The 21558-nt window shown below is 40.6% G+C and overlaps 1 protein-coding gene and 1 non-coding gene across 2 annotated transcripts in view; one reads left to right on the forward strand and one right to left on the reverse strand.

The window, feature by feature from the left end:
• XKR6 (XK related 6) overlaps positions 1-21558 on the reverse strand; it is a 320231-nt gene that overhangs the window by 215612 nt on the left and 83061 nt on the right. The window lies entirely within an intron of this gene.
• On the forward strand, positions 3016-3122 carry LOC128776737 (U6 spliceosomal RNA). The gene has a single exon (XR_008421915.1). It is a non-coding gene; the product is annotated as a U6 spliceosomal RNA (small nuclear RNA).

Raw genomic sequence — 21558 nt, forward strand, 5'->3', positions numbered from 1 at the left:
AACAAAACAAAACTTTAATAGCGTCATCATCTCAACTTGGTAAAATATGTTCCTGAATGATACTTACCAAAATGATAACAATAGTTATCACTGAGTGGTGGGAGTATAGCAATGTTTTCCTTTACACTTTCTGTTAATTTCCAAAATTTTTGCAGTGAACAGGTATTATGTGCATAACAAGACACTCTTAGAACACGAAAATCAAGGTGATCATGTCTTTGAACTGAATCAAGATCCCACATGAATCCAATTGTTCTATACCATTGCATTGCTTAGCAGCAAATGCCTGAGAGGGACAGTTTGGAAAAGGAAGAAGGTTGGACCAACACAGATAAGAAAGTAACCTCTAAGAAAGAAAGAAAGAAAGAAAGAAAGAAAGAAAGAAAGAAAGAAAGAACTTGTGAAAGTGAAAGACCATAGGAGACTCACTTTACCCCAAGGCCAGCTGGGGCTCCTCTCCCCAGACGGGGTACAGGACCCACGGTCACAAATGCCACTCTGGACTTCCATGTTCGGACCTTTCTTGCATTTGACAGGATTTAGCTATTTCTCAGCTAAAAGTAAGCCTAGTGGAGACTTCACTGAAAGTTACCCCAAGATCACATTAAAATCCAGCTGGAATCAAGACGTTGTGTTTCCGGTTGGCAAATTCTGAGTGAGATTTAGCCCACTTGCATATGATTTGCACATCCTTTGTACCATCTGACAGGAATGGTGTTCCATAAATCAAAGCCACCCAGCTCTCAAGTTCTAGCTCCATCCGGTAGATGGAAGGCAGCCTACAGTCAAGTTAAATCCCATTTTCCCAAAGATAGTTAAGTTTGTCACCAGAAGGACACTCGCCACCTGCTGTCTTCCTGTTGCCTAAAAATGGCAAGTGTAAGAACTCTCATGTGACCATCTCCCAGTCTATTAGCGCTGGCTCTAAGACCTCAGGGGACATCATAACAACAGTAATAACAAAAGGGTGCATTTTCTCTTTTGGGTTTCCAAAAATTTTAATTTTACCTCACCACTCCCCACGTATTCATGACTCAACCACCAAGCTAGAGCTCCCTTAATAAAAACACTCCATGGGACGTTAGGAAGCTTGGGTTCTAGCATCAAGCTCTGTTTAGGCAATCTGCCTCTTGGGACCTGCCCTATTATGTATAAAAGCAGGTGCCACCAGCAGTGCTCAACTCACAGGATAGTTACAAAGTTCCATGAAAAAAAAAAATGCATGTGAAAGTTCCTGGTAGGCTAAGAGGCTTACTATTCCATGGAGTTTGTGAACCAGTTGTACTGGCTTAACCAGCTGGCTCGTTAGAAAAGCAGAATCATTCCCAAGTCTCACTTCAGAAATAGTTGAGTCTGAATCTGCAATTGAATTTTGTCCCCACGTTATTGTCTGTCTCTGTCTCCATCTCTGTCTCTGACACACACACACACACACACACACACACACACACACACACACTCTTTGAGAAAAAGGGAGCCAAGCGGTGCCTGGGTGGCTCAGGCAGTTGAGCATTCGACTTTGGCTCAGGTCAGGATCTTGTGGCTCGTAAGTTCGAGCCCCATCTCAGGCTCTCTGCTGTCAGCTTGGAGCCCGCTTCGGATCCTCTGTCTCCCTCTCTCTCTGCTCCTCTCCCACATGTGCACGCATGTGTTCTCTCTCTTTCTCGCTCTCTCTCAAAAATAAAATAAAACACTTAAAAAGAGAGAGAGCGAGAAAGAGGGAGCCAGAATGTGAGCTACAGGACCCAGTGGACAGGATACAACAAAGTGAAATGAAAAGGAGGCCCTATTCTTACCAGTCTTTGGTTTCACCTGATGATCTGAGTGCCGTGTACGTCTCCCCCTTAAAACACTGTAAAAGCACCATAGAACTGTATTTCAGTAATTACATAACTAGAGGCCAAAAACTATGCCTCTGCGCAAATCCCTGAGTTACATACAGGGTAGGGTTACATGGTCATTCATGTTTGCATTACACTCCTTTTCAGCGAAATATTCCTTACAGAGAAGTTCAAGATACCTCTCGTAGAGTATTTAAAGGACTCATTATTTATTGCTTTCAATAAGTGAGAAAAATCACCTGGAGTTCCTGTTTCCTTATATTTTAGTCTATTTGCATTGGTGGAGAAAGTTTTTGTTGTTGCTCTTCTTCTTTCTTTTGAATCTTAAGTGCGGGGAGAAACACAAATTTGTTGTTTCCAAAGTTGTTTTTAAATAGACTTTCTGGCTTTGGAACTTTCTCGAAGAGTCACCCATGGAAATATTTAAAATTATTGCTAGCTTCTGAATTTAGTCCACAGAAGTCTAACCAAAACCAAAAAACGTGGTAGTTTTAAGAATTTTTTTTATTGATGTGGTCTAGTAGAAAACAAGCATACAGAGAGCTTCCTCCCTCTTGAGCCCTGGGGGAGCTAAAGCCAAACCCTGACACCACACAGTAAGCCCACCTGCCCGCCGACACCTGGGCTCCGCCCCACACAGCCCTTCTGCCCACTGGGCAAAGCTTCCCCTCTTTCAGGGCTCTTCTCTTAGCTTGAGGTGGCAGGAGGGCGATCTTGTCCAACCAAACTCATACTGAAAAACTGTCAGCTCACTGAGTGTCTTGTGGCCTCTTATAACCCTGGCCTCTAGCACAATGCCTGGGACCGTAGTTGTTGCTCTGTAAATATCTATTGCATGTATTAATCCATTAAAATGCTTTTTTTTTAAGTTTTAAAAGTGTATTCATTTTGAAAGAGAGAGAACAAGCAGGGGAGGGGCAGAAAGAGAGGGAGAGAGAGAGAGAGAGAGAGAGAGAGAGAATCCCAAGCAGGCTCCATGTTGTCAGCACAGAGCCTGATGCAGGGCTCAAAATCACAAGTTGTGAGATCACGATCTGAGCCGAAATCCAGCCAGACGCTTAACCAACTGAGCCACCCAGACTCCCCCACTGAAATGCTTTTTAAAGGCAGTGCCTACTGTTAGCACAAGTCACCCTCCACTTGGGGGGGTGGGGAATGTTAGAAATCATGGCTCGTGCTCGCTTCGGCAGCACAGATACTAAAATTGGAATGATGCAGAGAAGATTAGCATGGCCCCTGCACAAGGATGACACACAAATTCGTGAAGCGTTCCATAAAAAGAAAGAAAAAAAGAAAGAAAGAAAGAAAGAAAGAAAGAAAGAAAGAAAGAAAGAAAGAAAGAAAGAAGCCATGGCTCCACGTGAACATGCAGTTAGAGAAGGAGCTGGATGCAGAAATGGCGCCACTGGGCCAGGTCAGCCTGACACAGAGATCCCGCCCTGAGATCACTGCTCCTTTTCCCCAAGTCCTTGACTTTCCTCTGGTGTTTGAAAGCTCCAAGTGTCTTCACACGTCCCTAGGTAGGAACATGGGGGGATTTGTTCACTCATTCAAAAAGTATACATTTACTGAGTTTCTAACATAGGTCAGGTATTGTTCTCGGTTTTGAAGGAACAGCCAGGAACAAAACAAAAGCCCTGCCCTCTCTGAGCTTATGCTTTGTGGAGGAGACAAATCTTTGCTGTCAGCGTGGGGTAACTGCTGTGAGGAAATAAGGGAGGGAGGGAAAGAGATGCTATTTTAGATAGACAGGTGGGTCAGAAGGGCTCTCTGATGAGGAGACGTTTGAGCAGAGAGCTAACAGAAGCAAGGGAGAGAGCCATGTGAGCATCTGGGGAGGAGCAGACCAGGCCAAGGGAACAGCAAGTGCAAAGGCCCTGAGACAAAAGAGTGGGAGTATGCTAAGGAGCCTGGTTGCTGAGTACAGGAGTGCTAGAGCTACAATTTGTTAAGTAGGGCTCTCTGTCTCTCTTTTTTATGTTTATATATTTATTTTGAGAGAGAGAGAGAGGGAGCAGCAGAGGGAGAGAGAGAATCCCAAGGAGGCTCTGCGCTGCCAGCATAGAACCTGATTCGGGGCTCAATCCCTCGAAACATGAGATCGTGACCTGAGTCAAAATTGAGAGTCAGATACTCAACCGACTGAGTCACCCAGGCACCCCAAGTAGGGCTCATTTTTAAGAAGAAAGAATGGAACGTATGACTTCAACCTAAACCAAGCCTTCTACATAACAGGACAAGGAGTCTTTAGCTCTGAGTTCTCATTACGTTTAGTACACAGTGGTTTAATCCAGGAACCATCCAGAGATCTTATGGACGAGAAATGGCTGGGGAGGGGGGCCTGGGTAGAAGACCACCACCGAGGGATCCAATTAGACCACTTCCAGAAGGTACTTTCCCCTGAAAGAACCAAAATGAACATCGCTCACACTTAACCCTTGTAAAGACTTCCTACATTGAAAAATAGAGCGGTTTGCCATATGATTTTCAACTTCTCAGAAAAACGTGTTGTCTCTTTGATCTGCCTAATTAAAATAGGAAAACTTGGAATCAAAGCAGTTTCATGCGTGGAAGCCGGAAAGTTCCATTTTTAGTTTGGCTATCATGTGTGCTAATCATCGTGTATTCCAAAAGCTTCTGTTGGCATTGGCCTTGGAGTTGATGTTCTGAAAGCTGATTGCAAATGTGCTTTGTGAGCAGCAGGCACTTGCCATGTGACAGCAGTGCTGAGGAGAGATGGGAGCCCCCCACACCCACCCGAAGGAACGACCATCATCTCCACTAACCCAAGACGGAAGTTGCCACTAAAGTGCTCTGAAAAGTGCACATGTGGGCATACACACGCACACAAACTGCTCAATGGTAATGTCTGTACTAAATTCTGGTATTGTGGACCTCAGTTCTAGGTTTCAAACTTTTTTGTTGTTTATTTATTGAGAGAGAGAGAGAGAGAGAGAGAGAGAGAGAGAGAGAGCATGAGCAGGGGAGGAGCAGAGAGAGGGAGAGAGACAGAATCCCAAGCAGGCTCCATACTGCCAGCACAGAGCCTGACGCGGGGCTTGATCCCAAGAACCCAAGATCATGATCTGAGCTGAAATCAGGGACTGGACACTTAACCGAGCCACCCAGGTGACTCTAGGCATCCCAAGTTTTTGAGGTGTCCTTCTGTTTATACCAAGGAGATAACTGGGTAAATGCAGATCTTATGCATAAGGACGTTCACGGGAAACCAAGTTTGCAAGAGTGAGAAAATGAAAAGAACATGAATAATGAAAATTGTAGACCACCTAACTTCCAGCACTAGGGAGTGAGATGGTTGCATCCACACACAGCAGCCCTTACCAAGGAGGCTGTTAGCACAGATGACGTAGAAGTCGAAACTGCTGATGATCAGAATATTAGCAGTAAGATAGCGAACTTTACTCTTACTTTTCTGCACAGTGTGAATTTTTATAAATCATCTCCTTTTTATGAGGAAAAAGTTATGTGCATTTTGGAAAAGTATTGAGAGACAGGAGAGGGAATGATCACTAATCAACTTCTCTCTCTTTCCTCCCTTGCCCGAGATGATAAACTGAGAACCCACAGGGGCCAAGAATTCTGGACCATACTCAGATGAAAGTCCCACATGAGCAAAGCCACAGAGGACAGGTCCCCTCCTGCCTGTAGAACTGAACCCCTACTCTTCAGCATGAACTTAGGGGGCCTCCACGATCTCTTTCATTTTAATCACCAGTAAGTTGGACCTTGCTCAGTCTGGGGCTTCAGCTCCTGGCACTGCTTCTGCCCGGCCTTTCCTCCTAAGACCCCTTATGAAAGATCCCACAAACCGTGAGATCATGACCTGAGCCAATATCGAGTTGGACACTTAACCGACTGAGCCACCCAGGCCCCCTGCTGTTATCTTTTTCTAATTCTTGCTCTCAATTTCAAACCTTTCAGGTGGTCACCGGCCTCACTACCATAGGGGGCCAGAGGATCTGAAGGGTGAGAGACTAGAGAAAAGGCTTATTACACTCTTTCTGCTTCAGACCAAATTTATCACTTAAAAAACTTTTTTTTTAATCTTTATTTTTGAGAGAGAGAGAGAGACAGAGCGTGAGCAGGGGAGGAACAGAGAGAGAAGGAGACACAGAATCCAAAGCTGGCCCCAGGCTCCAAGCTGTCAGCCCAGAGCCCGACATGGGGCTCAAACCCACAAACTGCGAGATCATGACCTGAGCCGAAGTCAGTCGCTCAACCGACTGAGCCACCCAGGCGCCCCGAATTTATCATTTTTTAAATCAGAATTTAGGACTTACATAATAGTGAGTACAAGATGGAAGTCTAGGTCAGCTGCTGCTGGGTTTTTTGCTTTTGTTTGAGGAAACGGCAGCTATGGAGTTAACCTTACTTCTTAATTTAAACATAAATCACAAAATTCTAATCTGGGGGAAGGGAGAAACTACGGTTTGCTACAATGACTCCTTAGAAAGATGTTACATAAAAAGTAGGCAAACAGGAATTGCTTACGCTAGTAGATGTGAAAAGCCATTCTCCCAACACCTGCCACATTTCCACCCCCCCCCCCCCCCACTGCCACTCAGCCCCCACACCGGAAGTGTGCTGAAGGCAGCCACAGACACAGACCAAGCCATCTGTGAACCACCTGTTTCGCCTTGGTTTGGCCTCTCACTTAAGGATAATTCCCCGTTTCTCAAAGAGGGAAACTATCCTACAGTGATGTATTTTAGTGTTTTCCAGAAGATCCCACAAATGGGGCTTTTAAAATTGTGTAATTCATTCTCTGATGCGGCTTTCTTAGGTAAAAAGGGGGCCTGGATAGGCCACAAGAGCCACTCAAGGGCTAAAGAAAATCCTAACGGAAAAGTTCTGAGGTATTATTTTGACTAAACACGTAACTTGGTATTAGAGGCAGAACTAAATTTCCTGCTTGTAACTGTCATCAAAGACCCCTAGCAAGTCACTTGTGTCTTTTCTTCCAAATACAAAATTGCAAATCTACAGTTTGGTCATGTCATACTTTAGGTAAAATGATTTCAATCAGTACGTATCTATTTATAATCTTTTGTCTGCTATGCTACAAAATTGAGGACGTTCAAAAATATTTAATCCAAAATTTTCACGGCAAAGTGATGCCCTCCAGTACTGAGAAATTTACCAGCCCTCTGAGTGCCTTGCCCGCAGGAATGGATGCATAGCACACAGCTAACAAAGTCCAAAATATCCCTCAATCTCAGTTTATTTAGTAATTTCATTCTTGCTTTCGAGTCCCAGGGAATACAGAAAGCAGGTGTCTGCCTCACTAATCTTAGCCCTGGGTTGAATAATTCAAAGTTGGGACTCCTAAGAAAAAGTCTCTAAGGAACACAACGTGGAATACTAATAGAGCAATACGGTTCCGAATTTTGCAATATCCCCGAGATAAAGGGACGTACTTTGGAGTGCTGTGAACCATGACTAGAGATCACTGACTTCCTCTGAACTTGCCTACAAGCACCCGTTTAGGAAAGATACCAACCTTCATCTTTAGATGCCAAAGGAAGAAATCTCCACATCTTTCTTGAAAATTCACTCCTCGACACATTTTATACATTTACCTTATTGCAGGGGCTAGCATGTAAGCGGATATTAAAAAGCAGTCTAGTCATGCAAGACGATGGTACGTAGAGTAAATCTTAAAAGTTGGAGACAGGCAGACATAAGACAAGTTCTAACCATTGCATTGTTTCTGGCCACTCACTTATCAGCGTAAAATTTTTTGGAGGTTTGTGACTACTTTGCAGGTTGAAAAATTATCTGCAAGGGAGTGTGAAATGATTTCTTCAGTTTGTGTTGTAGTGGATCTTTGCATTATTGGAGGTCTCAGTTCATCCTCATGTAAAATACTGGAAATCTGTTCAAGAGATTTCCAGAATGAGTCCTCGGCCAACTGTTGGTTGAAACAGGATGATAACAGCTGTTCTTTTAATTACTACCTTTTTTTAAAAAGTAAGCTCTACACCTGACGTGGGGCTTGAACTCACGACCCCGAGATCAAGAGTCGCGTGCTCTACCAGTGACTGAGCCAGCTAGGCGCCCCTTAACAGCTACCTTAATTTTTTTGAGACAGGGTCTCCCACTCTACAGCAAAGCTGAAGGAAGTATGTAAACCTGCCCTGTTCTTTGGTGCGTTAAACAGCGTCCCATGATCTATGGGTTGTAGGATGGACAACTAAGACCTGACTATGCTAATCCTGCACATTTCCAAGAAACAGCAGCACCCAGCCTTTTGATTTCACAGGTCAATAAAAAAAATGGTTTGGGTATCTGTAGAGAACTAATTTGAGATGGCAAGAGTTTTATTTTACCAGGGGTACACAGTACAGAGAATGACACAGAAGTTTAAAAGGTCAGTTTTTTAAAGTGAAAAAAACTTTTGAAGTCCCCACCCCACCCTTGATTTTCTTTTTCCTATTTTGCCTCATGGCACCCATCTGCTGATCAGTCAGGAACGGTGGGGATAGACTTCTGCTACCAAGCTTCCTTGACCTTGGATCCACGTCCACGGAGCACAGCTTACGCGCACCGACCCACACCACTACTGACTCCAGATGGGGGTCTTGCGCTCCTCTCCAAACTTCACAGCCCACCCCACCCCATTCCCACCGACTCACTACCACTGCCACCTTCCATAAAGGTTCCCAAACCTCTAATTTAGACCATCGTTTACAGCTCCTTTTGTTCACTTCCTCTCGTCTAACTTGCTCATGTTTCATAAAAATTTAATTACTAAAAGCTCCTTCAGGGTACAAAGCTATTTTATTTGCACACAGTTTGCTGCATACACAGAAAAGCTCGACACGCGTTTCCAGCCAGCCCAACCCCCAGCGCTTGGTAATTACAGCCAAAGGTTCAGAAACTCTTACTGAAGACACAGTAGGTTCACATGTGGAAAACAAACACGTGTCAACAACTTCTAAGAACACTTGAACGTTACATGAAAAGTAAAAAGATTGTGTACCTTAAAATGTTACTCAAGAAAGTAATTTCAAAAAAATAATTTCAAACTATTAGGGCTCAAATGCGGAGACCACTTAAGTTTAATATTTATTAGAGCAAGAATCAGAAAATTATTGTACATAGTATATACTCTTTTATACAAAACATATTTATTTGCACATGTTTCTGAAAACTACTTGTAAAAACTCTTTTTGAGTAATACCACATTTGACTTACGTCAGGGTTCATTTGGTAAGGTTTTTATTTTGTGGAAAGTAAGGCACACCAGGAGAGTCAATGTGGGTTCACGGTTAACCTGGAATTTGGCCTATTTCTTTGGACAAATCTTGTTTTCAAAATCATTCCGGCATGAGGACTTTCTCTGCACATGATCTGCCTTTACCAGAGTCCAGTGGAGGACCCGGGGAACTCTTCAGCTCCCTCGTTAACTCATGACCTCAGGAACTAGCAAGCTTACACAGAGGCCAACTACGGTTCCCCCTGTGTGGATGGTGCCATGCGGTCCATTCCCGGCCTCAGGAGAATCGAGCGGTGGAGAGGACGAGGGGACAGTGCCCAGCACAGAGCAGAGGTATGAAGGAGACTACTGTGGACAGCACAGCTAAGAGGCTGTATTTTAAACACCGTGCTGTGCATCTGTGGGGGCAAACCTCACGCAACTCAAATCCCCAAGTCTAGATCTGTTTTCTCTCTCCAGCAGAACACGCAGGAAGGGGGAGGGAAATGAGAGAGCACATGTGGCCCAGTAGCACAATTGAAAACCGCCCACTGCAGGCAGAACAAAAAGGACGATGGGAAGGGAGCCTCAAAAGGTGTGATTTTGATGCCGCCTCGACCTAACCGAGGGGCTAAAATTGGGCAACACTGAGAGGAGCTGAAAAGGAAATGCAATACAACTACCTGGGAGGGAGAGCGGGATAGATTTAACAGGATCCTGGAATCCTCTCTACCTGCTCCACGTTTCCCCACATTTAAGTCAACAGTACAGAAAAGAAAGGACAGAGAACAAGTATCAGGGCACAGGTGAACTCCAGCTCCTCTCTCAGGGGACAGGAAAGGCACATGGAAGGCAGATGGTGCAAAAGCCCAAAACACTATATTCTGAGAGGAAATTAAAAAAACACCTTCAAATCCAGAATACATGGCAACTAACTTTCAGTCGAGTTCAATGACCCAAGCTCCTCCCTCCCTCAGTGAGTAGTCAGAACAAACTGTCCTGACAGAAATGTTTCAAAGGCCAGAGTCCTGTTTTCTTATATTAAAGATACATTTTATGAGGCTGTTTTCTCTCTCTATAGGTCCAGTTCATAAAACAGTCAAATTGTTTCATGTACAAAAGCAGTGCAGTCGAAGATGTTTCCAGAGTGTGCTGCGTTGTCACTCTGACGATGCTCTTCCGTCTCTTTACTCAAGTCCCAAAGTAAGTTTCTTCAGATTTCTTGATTTTTCAAGGATGACCTTCTCAGCGAAGCTGTATTTTGCAGCAAAGTCCCAGTGAACGACATAACGAGCAGGGGATCTGAGATTCCAAAATGAAGATTAGAGCCACTCAAATAGAATTTTTTGTCAAAAACACATTTCTAATAAGATCAATTCAATGTATGCATTCTGTGTCAAAATATGAACTGAAGACAGTTTTGTCTCATCTTATAAATGGCTTAATAAGATTCAGAAACAATCATACATTCAGGAACTTGAAAGGAATAAAGAATGAATTATCCGGTCATCTCAACAATTCCCCTGAAAACGTGTTATAGATTTCAGAGTCACAAAATAACAATCCCAGGTTCCCAGTAACTATGTTAATTTGAAGTGCACATTTTACACCATTAATGTGACATCCTATGACACGAGGAAAAAGTCACAGTTAGAAACCTTTATAATAATTTGAGGTTTTAGAAGAAATATGCTCATTTTAAAAACAGAACATCAAGATTCAACTTACTATGGAATAAACCCCCCTGTGCCAGTAGGAAGGAGATACTACCCAGGAGGCTGTGCCACACACAAATGCCTCAGGCTCTCTTTTTACCACTGTACTTGTGGGGCAGCGTTTTGTGAACGTCTGCTCCATTACGTTACAGAGCTCTGGACATTGGGCTTCAGTTCAATGAGTAAGGCAGTAAGCGTCCTTCAAGATTTGAAGCTCCATTCGAGAACCCCTGACAGACAGTTGACAATAAAGTCAAGAGCAAGGTCAGAAGTAAAATGAAGATGATCTTGTAGATCAGGGCTTCCTGACCTGACAGCCAAGGGCGGTCCCTCTACCCTCAGAAATTGCAGTCTTGTTGGGGAAAGGATCCATAGTTACCTTCAGGTTTTCAAAAGGGGGTCGAAAAGTGCCGAAATACCAAGAACCACTGTTCTAGGCTCACATTCTGTGTGTGTCCCTAAGCACTTACTGTATCCAAATTTACAAAGATCCGTTCCTCTCTGGGTAAACGAGCTTAGATTTCTACATTTTCACAGTGATGTGCCAGACTATGGAGTAGAGTGACCCAAGAAGGTACACATTTTCTCACTAAAATTGTTACAGTACAACTAAGGACAACATTAGACAAATGTCAGGTTTTATTTAGAAGTTTCTAGTAATACTAGCAACCACCAAATACTGATTATAGTCATGCCATCAATTCTCTACTATGCTCTGTAGTCTACATTACTCTCTAACGTTGCAAAATAGAGACAAAAGATCCAGATTTTATAATATTTTCTCTAGTATCTACAATACTTACTTTGAATTATATTCATTTTTGAGCTGCATACCCATTTATAACACACTACAATAAATGTCAAACTCTGTGTTAGGAAATCCATTAATATTTCCCCAGATCACATAACACTGTCCTTACAATACTGCAGTGTGCTAGTGTGAACTACCCTAATGAGTCTAAGAATGCCTACTATCCAAGGGATTTCATATTCTATCTCATAATCTCCAGGAAATTAATTTCCTTTCCTTATTATACCTTAGTTAGCTATAAGGGGTTATCCCCCACCCCCACCCCCACCATTTTTTTATTCTTGGGCTCTTAAATTTTCCCCCCTCTTGGGTCTCTTTCATTTGTACTCAAAGTGTTCAGAATCTAAGAAGGTTTTTAAAATATTCATTTCAGTATAGACCAACTTTTTTCCTGTCTGTCTAATTCCTTCTGGGTATATCAAATGCCGAGGCCCAGTCAATACTGTGGCTAGAATTGGCTAAGAGGAAACACCTCTATTGATAAAAGTATCACAGAAGGAGAGTTTTTAAAAAGCCAGTTGTAATGGGAAAGCAGCAAAGAGGCAACACACATTTAAATTAAAATGTAACCTGATTTTTAAAAATCGAATGTCTTCATTGTGCCACCTATTAAATATACCTATCAGTAAAATCCTCTTAAAGCAAAGCAAAGTAAAGCAAAGGGGTGGAGGGTGTATTTTATTTAGTTCTGGAAGTCTTCTAATAGAAACGTTATGAAAACTTGGGTTATACACCAACTTCCGTATTATTGGATAATCTATCAATAATAAACCTTGTGATAGTCAAATACATTAACATTCTACTGGACTACCTCAGCCTTTTCCTATGGTCCTTTTTCAGGCTGTTCTAAATACAGTCTTAAAAATCAATTTTTTCCTCAGTTTTGGTCAAAGGGGTAGAGAGGCTGTTGTATCATTTGACCATCAAAATAACTGCCCCAGAAAATTCCTCAAATCTGTTAATCCCAGCAGGAACAGGTCAGGGAATAAGTCAACCACTGACTGTCACCCAAGGACTGTCTGACTCTCCTATCAAATAACAAGTTCTCCAGCCATTCCTATGGTTAAGCATAAGCATACCCTAGCTGACATTCTGGGCCTATGTGAAAGTGAGCCCACAGTTTTAAAACAGTATGTTCAGGTACACAGAATGGAGCTAACTTTCGAATTTTTAAGGGGAAATATTCTTTCTTGGAGATTAAAATTTGTTTTTCCTCCTTTTCATTTACATGGTCTATCTCTTGGCCATTTTACTTTCCCCCTAACCCATTCACCCAACAAAAGGGAGAGAGGGAAGAGGTAAAACTGAACAGTTCTTTTTCCTCCCTATTAGCACTTCTGTTCCTAGATAATAATATCCAAGGAGAAAATCGGCAGCGTTTTGTCACAAGTGTATTTGGATATAATCTGTATATTCGAATACAGACCGTTCTGAGGTCATTTCCAGGCTGAAATTTTATAATTACTATCTCTAGGACTGTCACTTGATCTCTTCCTGTTCAATAATTACCACTGATCTAAGTAAGCTACACTGCACAGTAGTAGAAAGGTAAAGGAGCTGAACAAACTGGCCCAAGGGGTGGGGGAATACATAAACTGCCTGGGAAAATACGGGGTCCATAAAAACCCCCAAATCTTCAAAATAGGACTATCTCCAGAGAATGACACTAATACTGATAGATGACAATTTGAGATAATGCATGTCAACTTAGAAACACAAAATTATAATACCTAGTCTTTTATATACTTTTTATTAAATCTACTGATTCACCTAGTAAGCCATTATATACACAAAACAATAATTTCCAGAGTTCCTAAATATTTCCAACATATTCAACTTAGGGATCCAAGATTCTGAACATGCCATCACCAAAAAAAATTGCAAACCTAAAAAACAAAAAGGAAAAAAAATTAAACAATGTCAAAAGGAAAAAACTTTCTAAGGTCAATATTTACTTTTATAATTTTCAAAATGACATTTTAAAGTTAATGTTTCTTTCTCATCTTACAGTTATAAGCTCTTAAGTCTAACATTAAAGTTAGAAACAAGGCAGTTTACTTATTAAAAAATATTAAACTATACTCATATATATCACCTATTTAATATTTATTGGGTCCAAATATCTTCACATTTACAATTTCAGTCTTTAAATTAAAGTGGCATCAGTTCTATATTTTCTGTTAATAAGCTATTATTATGGTGACAGATATCCAGATGTATAAATGAGATTACTGATTTCATTCTTATATAACACATGCCTTTAGAAACCACATTTTTAGCCAATTAATAGTGGTTAAAGTCTTTGTACTTCTATCACATTCATTTTTAGCACATGAAATAGAAATATAAAAGATGACCTTCAAAGTTCTTCTAACTTCAAACAGGGTCAACTAGATAGGCTTTATTTGAGGGAAAAAAAAAAAAGTGTTTGGGTAAACATAAGAAACAAGAATTTCAAAAAAATAAAAACAATCTATTTGTTTCTTATTAAAGCATTAACACACAAAAGTGAACTATATGAACAATTCTGCTACTACAGGCTTAAAAACTATGTTTTTAGATTGGCCTGTTTAATTTTTCCATAGAAAAGCAAGAGGTCAGAGTTCACATTTCCAGAAGAATTAAAACAACACATAGGGAGATCTAGAAAACAAAGGAAAACTGCTTCTCTTCGGAACAAAGCTAGACTGACTGACTGAAGGCTAAACCAAGATCACAGATAGAAGATGACTACACTGTTGTGAGCCTAAGTGGTGCCTGGATTTGCATGGCATGTGATTAAGTCTGTCATCACAGAAAGCCACATATACAAATAAAAATACATTTTAAAACTTTGAGTCACTCTCAACATCTGCGAAAATACTGTTTATAAGATATTATTTGTAATACTCTTTATAAGAAAATACTGTTTGTAGAGAAATGAGGTAATGTAGCACTATACCAACAACCGAGACCCTAGAAGAAAACATGGAAAGAAGCATGACTTTAAAAAATATATTAATGCTGTCACAGTTCCATAGAATTTGCCCCCCCCCCCCCCACCCCATTACCCTCTGGAAGGGGATGACAATCTCATTTTCTTGGCATGCCATCAATTAAACAAACATATAATTCAGGCTAAATATAAGTAAACTTGTGATACTATTTTTGCTATTAACACTATTACATGTAGTACAAGAAATAACAAGTAACCATTTATTCTGAAAAGATGGCTTTGCATAAAATCTGAACTTGAGCAAAGACCCTATTGGAATTCTATTCCCAGCGGGATTCAGCCTAGTAATTGCCACATCAACATTATTTTAACAGGACCTGGACCACTGGAATAAACTTAATAAATAGTAGCACTCTCTCAAAAAAGTTTTACTGTAATAAAAGCAAACAGTGCTATTCTCAACTATAAAATACATTTTGAACTAAGATACCGGTAATAATTAAAGTAGAGCTAACTGATACTACTAACATTCTTAATAGGACTTTACATCTTAAATAGAAAAACAAAAACACATACATAAGACATTAAAATTCTTTATGACAGCAAAAGAAAGTTGTGACAAGAACCCTAACTTCCTAGTCTGAAACGCCTCACAAGTCTGGAGCCCCTTCTAAGAGCAAACCCTATCATTTTTCAAAGGAAGAAAATTATTTCAATCTGCAAATTCCTAATGGCTCAGGCGTTTTCACAGAATACAGATTTTGTCACTAATTAAGTAGCTCACTAAAAAGTTCAAACAACTATACAAGGCTTACCATGTAGATTTACACAACTCTTCACCTGAGACCCAGTTTAGTTAGGGTATATTAGCATATTGTTTAATACTTTTTGTTCGTAACTTAAAGAATTTGTTTTAATCTTAAAGAGGAAGGAATTGGGATAAGAGAACAGACATGGAAAAACATGAAGGCCTCTCTTTCTCTTAGGTTTTGCCATTACCATTCTGTTTGAAGTGGTTTCAGGACGAGGCGATCGCACACCTTCTAGTCAGAAATCAGATGGCCTCAAAACAACCTCATTTCAGTCTTAGGCCTCATGTCTTTCGCTTAGAGCTAAAAATAAAAATACATGTGAATGAACAAATGAGCATGGAATGAAATCTCTAACATGACACTAAAATAGAAAATATCAGAAGCCATTTTTATCACAGAAAAATGAAAACATACACATTTCTATGCAGAGCATCACAATCCTATTTAGAAGGAAAGAGTACTCTTCTTGCCCGTCAGCTGCTGGCTCTGATAGTAACAATGACAATTTAATACCAAAGGTGGTTCCACAAAGCTACAGTAGTATTACACTCATCTCCTGAGATTCTGAAACATCCCCCCCTCCTTTTTTCAAAAAGTTAACTACAACAGTACCATTAATGAATCTAATGACATTTGATAGCAACTCAGCTCTTTTTATGCAAATAAACCAAGGCGAGCAAAGAAAGCATAATGCTGAAACAGAACAATGGGCTGGCCCTAGAAATATTATTTTTCTGTATTTAGAAACTCTGAATTCCAACAGCAACAATGGTGGTACATGAAAATTAACTTGTTTCTACAATCAAAATAAGGCATTCACTCACTCCACAAATATTGAATGTTTCTAAGTGCTGGAAACCAAATGCTGAATAGGAAAGCCGGGTTCCAGACCTCAGCAAGTGGCATCCTGGCTTTCTATCTCCTAAGTTTTTGTCTCAAGTCTGGGCTCTATATTGCGAAGGAGACAGAAAATAAGGATTGCTATGTTTCCACGAAAGGGAGGAGGGCAGTATATATGACAAGAGAATGACACTACAGGGTTTAAAACAAAATCCACTGAGAAGCCTAAATCTTATGCTGTAAGTGACGTCCAGTCAGTATTTGGTCTCTGCAATGCGAAGCTTATATTTTCAAAATCCTCATTAATCCTGAAAATTAATTCTCCTTCATTTGTAGAGCATGGTAGTTTCAATCCTCAATATAAATGTCTCGTATTATTTGGTAAGGTGAAATCTGCCAAGCACCTTCAACAGTCACTTAATAGGGGAATACTTCATTCAACAGAAGCCATATTTTAAAATGCAGAAATTCTGTTGCCAAAGTTACACTTTAAGAACTGGCCTTAACTATAACATAATGAAGACAAATTGCTTATGAGATTTTTTTTACACCATGCATATACTTTGGTTAAATAGAATTAATACATCATCACTAGAGTCTGTACTAACATTACTGCTTAATGCTTTGCATTTCTCTGCTGGATCTATGTATACCAATGAAAGTCTTTAATTTTGCGGAACACGGTACATTACCAAAACACATCAAAATCAATCAATTTAAGCTCAATGTTCACCTTAAATAAAGAGTAGTAAAAAGATTTCTGAATTAGCTTAGCTTCTGCAGTTTTTCATGTGAAGTCCAAGTACATTTAGTATCTAGACAAAAGTTACAAAATTAAATGGCTTGACTCTGAAGTTTATAGGTTTCTGAACCATTCTTTAAAGTAATAACTTGCCATTTCCACGTAAATATTTAAAGAAAAGAACTGTTTTGAGTTATACCTAGGTTTTAGAATATGGTTTGCACTAAGTGAAAATGTATTTTTTTTAATCAACAAAGCTTTTGAAAGTTCATAAAATGATTCTAACCGTTTTGTATTTTGATGCACTCAAATTTTAACCAAGGAAAACTGAATGCTGGCCTTATTTGGAAGCAGTTCCTACTTCTTCCTTTCCCACATGCATCACAGATTCCCTACCCCTTTCATTTTCAGTAAATTCCAGAGAAAACATAACTAATTGATAGACACACTTCTCCTACTCTATGCCTCGAACTCTCACTTATTTGTAAGTCCCAAATTTGTCCCGCTTCCATCAAGAAAACCTATCATTTAGCTCACAGCTCCTCTCAACTCAGGTTTGCTACCATTCTTTGGCAAAAACAAAAAGCAACCAGAGGCTTCACTGGCCTCTCCAAAACTTGGATCTTTCCTTTAAGTAGCTTTCATTCCTTTTTGCATCAATCATAGTCCGTTTTGTTCTACAAGTTACAGTCCTAACATTTCCCTGAACCAATCCACCCAGCCCAGAGGATGTAACCATTATTTCTTGAATTCTACAACTTTCACTACTGCCACTTTGATCAAGGCCTTTCATGATGAAGTCATGAGATTTTATGACTCAGAAGACATGATTTACAGCTTATTGAGGCAAGTAATATTATACTCCATCTTAAGTTATACTAATCATAAAACTCCACTTGTCACATCAGGAATGTCACTCTGAGGTCTCCAATTTAATACAATCAATGGGGACACCTGGGTGGCTCAGTCGGTTAAGCATCTGACTTCGGCTCCGGTCATGATCTCACAGTTCGTAAATTCGAGCCCTGCATCAGGCTCTGTGCTGACAGCTCAGAGCCTGGAGCCTGCTTCAGATTCTGTGTCTCCCTCTCTCTCTGCCCCTCCCCTGCTCATGCTTAGTCTCTCTCAAAAATAAAAAAAATTAAAAAATTAAAAAAATAAAAACCACTAATAAGATCAACGAATTCCAGTAAGTTAGTTCCATTACACAGAGAATAGATATCTATGGGTTCAAGATGTTAACTGCTGTGAAGGAGTTAACACCCAAGGCTATGACATATGACAGAGCATCAACAGGGGGTTTAGATTGGGCTGCCACTCTGCACAACCTCAGCAGGTGCTCTTCTCTTCCTGGGCTAGGTGTTCTGGCATACAGAGCTCTGTGGTCTTAGCATACAGCAGTGCTGGTGAGGTCTCTTGTTGGAAACAGCATTTAAGCTGAGATCTAAAAGCTGAACAGGAAATGGCTAGGCAAAGAATAAGAGAGGTAGCATTCCACATAGAGGGAACTAACTATGTGAAAGTCCTTGGACAGGAAAGAATATGGTGACTTGGGAGGATCAGAAAGAAGGGCAATGAGGACCGAGCACACGGAAGAAGAACAAACAGGTATGAGCCAGACTAACCAGTCTCAAATGGCACGATGAGGATTTGGGGCTTTAATCTAAGTGCAATGGGGACTGCATTTATCACCCTTAACCATCTAGCTCTTTGCAGCATGATTACTACTCATACCTATTCTCTTAACAGCCAGCCATACACTTCTAACACACAGGGTCTTCTCAGTTCTCAGGAACTGACTACAAGCATACCCCAGAGGCACTGCAGGTTTGGTTCCAGACTAGCACAATGAAGCAAAGTCAAATGATTTTTGGTTTCCGTGCATATAAAAGTTATGTTTACGCTACACTGTAGTCTATTAAGTCTGCAATAGCATTATGTCTAAAAAGGCCATGTACATAATCATACCTTAATTTAAAAGCACATTATTGCTAAAAAAAATTCTAACCATCATTTGAGCTTTCAAAGAGTCCTAATCACTGATCACAGATCACCATAACAAATATAATAACAATGAAAAAGCTTGAAATATTGTGAGAATTACCAGAATGTAACAGAGACATGAAGTGAGCAAATGCTGCTGGAAAAATGGCACTGAAAGACTTGCTTGACGTTGGGCTGCCACAAACCTTCAATGAGTTAAAAAAAAAAAAAAATGCAGTACCTGTGAAGTACAATAAAGTAAAAGCACAATAAGACAAGGAATGCCTACGTTCAGCTTCTGAAATGGCTTCCACCCTGAGCTTGAAAACATAAGCTGTCACCGATTTTCCTGTCTTCTACGTCTCTCAGTATTTAGCTTAACATTCTATACGTACTAGGTATTCAAAGTTTGCACAGAGACAAATCAGTCTTGGAAGAAAACAGACTGATGAAAAATTAATCACGACAGTACAAAATGCAATCATATTTAATAAGATTCTCTATTAGATGTCTATTTGAAATTGCTTTAATTCAACTTATGGACTTGCCTGATTTTCTCTTGTGGGGATGAAATATTTATGAACTCCAGAAATTTCTTTAAACAAATGCCCAATTATAACTTTATTAGTCCACAAACACAATGCTGAGATGGCCCGGCTGTTCTCTGTGCTCACCACCGGGTATAAGTATGGCAGTGGCCTCGTTCCTCCATAGTATACCTATAAAAACTAGACAACCGGCACCCAGCTAAAATGTACATTCAACTGAAAAGCAGGACTCCTCTGTTCTTCTTACAGACAATACAAGCCAACGACCTCTCACATTAAACTAGCCATCACGTTCTGCAAGTTATTGTAGGTACGCTTTACATAGGGGCAATCTATCATTTAGAAACTGTAGAATATGCTATTTCTTCCATTTTTGATAATTTTAACAAACGCTAAAAGTCAAGGGCCACCACACTTATAGATTTTAGCAGGAAATTACCATACTTCTGTTCTAAATGAAGATAAGCACCGAGTATTTTCACCTTATTCTGGTACGTAGGGCAAGATGTCAAATTTGCTGGGTTCAACATTTAACGGCTCTGCCCACATCCCACGGATCTATTGGTACAGACTTAGAAAGAAATGTAGGATTTGTTTATTTTAAATAGGAATACACTTCCTCTACCATGAGTTGCAGATATTTCAGCTCTTTCAAAGCAGATCTTTTTGTGTCTGCAGAATGATCTGAGTTGTGCCCAGAATCAGGCCATCATATAATTACACTTAATTAGATATTTTCTACACAAAACAAATAAAAATGTACTTTCATGGTTCTCATACTAAGTCCCCCATATTATGTGTCTTTATAACCAAGAGTGATTACTCTAGAAAGATTAAATGTTATTGGTTTAAAAAATTCTCATCTGCTTCACACTTGGTTTTAAATGGGTTAAAAAGACCAGATTTTGCACATTTTGAAATTTAACATGGATATGGGTCCGAAGTCTAGTTTTCACAGCAGTAGATAGGATGTTTACAGGCCTTCGAAGCTTCAGCCGCGCTAACAGACAGATAGCGTTGTCCAAAAGATATGATCAGACTAATAACTAAACATCCAACAACCGGGTGGCACAATCTGACCGGGACAGGAAAAAGAGTCCGTATTTAGTACTGGAGCAGAAAACAGTGTCAGTGCGGCAAAACAGACGCATGCTGCCCTAAAGTAGAAACATCTGTCACAAATTCAGGCTCTATGAAGTACAGCCCACGATGGTCTAAATGGGAACTTTACAGTGTGAAATGACCATGTCATTTTGTGGTAGTTCCCGACAACACAGACAACAAGTACAGCCCCGTCTTGATAGGAAAAATCTGTTGTAAGACGGCCGACAGGACTGACAGGGGCATTCCAGTCCCCGACCCAAGACTCCCCTTCCAGGTTCTTCTTCCCACCCCCCTTGGCGCTCGCACCAAATTACTATTAATGAGGAATGCGGAAGTAACACACTATAAATCGTTCCCTCTGCTTATGCTCGGGGGATCAAACCTCTGGAATGGGATCTCCTCTGAGCCTGCGGATTTGAAATAAACCCCTGCCTTCCAAGATCCCCGAGTGCCGCTTGGGTCTTCCGCCTGGGGATCCAGACCAGGTTCCGTAACAGCCTGGGCTCCTGAGAAGAAAAAGGCCGTAGGAATGAAGAACACTGAGGGACAGTAAAAACTGTTGGCACCTTCCTGGTCTCAGGCAGTAGCTGTACTAATCTAATAAAAGCAAAGCAACTGGGAAGGACTCACAGACTTTAACTGCCTACACGAAGTGCCACCCCTTCCAGCATCCTTTCTGTTAAGAGCTAACAGCATTCTTCACAATTTGTTCCCTTCCTCACCAGCCACAGCCCCTCTACACTGGAAACGCTCCTTAGTCGTGGAGGGCCACAGCAGCCACTATGACCCCCTGGGGGAATAACTTCAGTCTCCTAAATTGAATGACAAATCATCATTTAAAAATATTTTGTATTATGGAAAATTTCAAACGTATACAAAAGTAAACAGACGAGTGCAATGAACCCTCAAGTACCCTCAACTCTGTATCACAACTAAGCTAATCAACATCCTGCCCTTTCTGTTTCACCAGTGTCTCTGTCTACTCCTTACTCCCCAACTAATGAGGAT

This window comes from Panthera pardus, unplaced genomic scaffold, assembly GCF_024362965.1.
Source record: "Panthera pardus isolate Hobbes unplaced genomic scaffold, ASM2436296v1 HiC_scaffold_13, whole genome shotgun sequence".
NCBI classification, from domain to species: Eukaryota; Metazoa; Chordata; class Mammalia; order Carnivora; family Felidae; genus Panthera; species Panthera pardus.